This window comes from Etheostoma spectabile, chromosome 3, assembly GCF_008692095.1.
Source record: "Etheostoma spectabile isolate EspeVRDwgs_2016 chromosome 3, UIUC_Espe_1.0, whole genome shotgun sequence".
NCBI lineage: Eukaryota > Metazoa > Chordata > Actinopteri > Perciformes > Percidae > Etheostoma > Etheostoma spectabile.
The window spans coordinates 10498396-10500615 of NC_045735.1; the positions used below are offsets into that span (position 1 = coordinate 10498396).

Genomic DNA, 2220 nt, shown 5'->3' on the forward strand with positions numbered 1-2220 from the left:
CAGTTAAAACAGTCAAACATATAAAAGCAAATAAAAAGAACAGACACTCAGCAGAGACTCCAGGTTGTCTAGAGATTTATTCACCAATACACAACTGAAGTGAAACGGCACATACACTCCCTTAAGCTCTAAGGTTTTTCCAAAAATGTCAGCTCATAAAATAAAGACAGTCTATGCTGCATATCTGTCACTCTAAAGTGCTCCTGCTTTCTCTGCACATTATTATACATGTTTTTACCCAATGGTTGTCAAGGCTTCACATCATGCATGAGATTAAATTACAACTAAGCATTGTTTAGCATTTGTTACATCTTCTGTCTTTTAAATTGTTTACTTAAATCGGTTTAAAAAATGCTTACAAGTACATGACCTATGTTATATTATTTTCTGCTATCCTCTAAAAATGCTCCACTTACAGTGATATCTATTTGGGTTTTCTTTGATGTGTGTCCTGAAATTTAGAAACTACACAAAACATGAAATCAATAGATGGCAGCTGATTCTAGTAGTCAGCATAACTGTTCAGTTTTAAGAATAGCATCACTTGGCTGAACTCTGTAAATTTCCTTAACTTGGTTTTGTGTCTACAGCCTCTTAAGAAGTTTTTGGTATCGTCCCACTGGTTTTGAATCATTGCCTTTCTTCAACCAAATTGAACACAGTATCTGATGACAAACAGAGCGTAAAATCTCACTGGCTTTCTGTCGGAAGAAAGAAATTTCCTTTCTCTTTGGAAGTGGTTTGTTCATGCACTGATGTTTTGGTTTGCACAGCGAGTGATGAAGGAGGGTGTGGAGGGGGAAACAGAGGGGCTAGGAATGAAAGAAAGGGGAAAACAAGTGTCTTACGCTTTGATGATTCGGAGGGTGCTGCCACGTTGCGATGAATATTTAACGGGAAGATAACATTGAAGGCGCCATTAATTAAAATCAAACGTCTGAAAATTTGATTAGGAAAGAGACTGCGTCTGCAGCTGAATGAATAAATCATTCTTTTGTTCAGCTAGAGGGCCGTGTTCAGAGGGAAAGAGCATCTTGTCAACATTTAGCCTCTGTTAGCAAATGTACAGGATACATGTGTTGAGGACACAGAGAAGCTCGAGACATCTCACCAGAGTTCATCCACAAGTAAAAGACCGGCCCTTCTGGTTTTCACTGTGCTGACCTGTCAACGTAAGTATAGTCACTTAAAATACTGTAGCGACAGCAGTGGAACAGACCTGGAATGATTTTAATTTTCCAAAAAAAATTGAAACAATGAAAGTAAGCTTCTTAAAGATGAAATTCTTTTTTTTTCTACAAATTGGCATCTTTCTTGGGAGATACACCAGCAGCTGAGGGATTCCAATGTGTGTACATCTGAAAATAACCTTGCAAGTCAACAAAACAATTTTACTATTTAAAAATAACTGAGCAAAGTGTTTTGTCTAAATACTCCTTATCCATTCAAAAAAGCTCTGAGGGTAGAGACATTCTACATCTGCAGACAGTATTTTCAATTTTTACTGAATGGACAACCACCTCATTTTAATTGCAAACTATGCTAACAGCCATAAGCCAACTGACTTAATTCCTCTTAAATTTCTTACACTAACTGGCACTTTCAATATTTCTTTCTATCGGTGTCATATACCGTAAGCAGAGTATACCCAGACATAACCAGAAGCACAAATACACATACACTTGTAATGTAGTAAATGTGTATTTGAGTAATACTTATCCAGAGTCCATAAAGGCAGCAGAAGTGTGCCCATAGGCAGATGCTTTTTAAAATATGTCCCACTTAGTTTAGGTGCCAGGGCTGTGCCGCTCTGAGCCTGTAGCTGTGGCACAGTAATGTATATCTGTTTGCCTTCATTGTGGGTTTCTACATGTTTATTTCAAAGCTGCCTTCTGTCTGTAGGTTATGTATGTGTGTTTGTAAATGGCCAGTCGTCACCTGTGATCACAGCAGGTGTTCCTGTTTCTTAGGCACTGATGCACTGTGGCACCGGCATTTAGCAGTCCCCATCTGCAGGCTCTCACTTGCCCTGAGTAATAGGCCACTGTGACAGCTGTGTTTGTTTGTGTTTGTGGATGGAGAGAGAAAGAGGCAAAGAAAGAGAAAAGGAAAGAGAAACAAGGACAGTATATAGAAATTATCCATACAAAGACTAAAACAGAAGAAGGAAAAAAATGAAGGCTTTTTTAAATGATCTTAAATGTGTGTGTGTGTGTGTGT

At 38.3% G+C, this 2220-nt stretch overlaps 1 protein-coding gene across 1 annotated transcript in view; it reads left to right on the forward strand.

Moving 5' to 3' along the window:
• The window catches only part of clmpb (CXADR like membrane protein b), a gene marked incomplete at its 3' end in the record, with an annotated part of 60761 nt that overhangs the window by 49201 nt on the left and 9340 nt on the right, over positions 1-2220 (forward strand).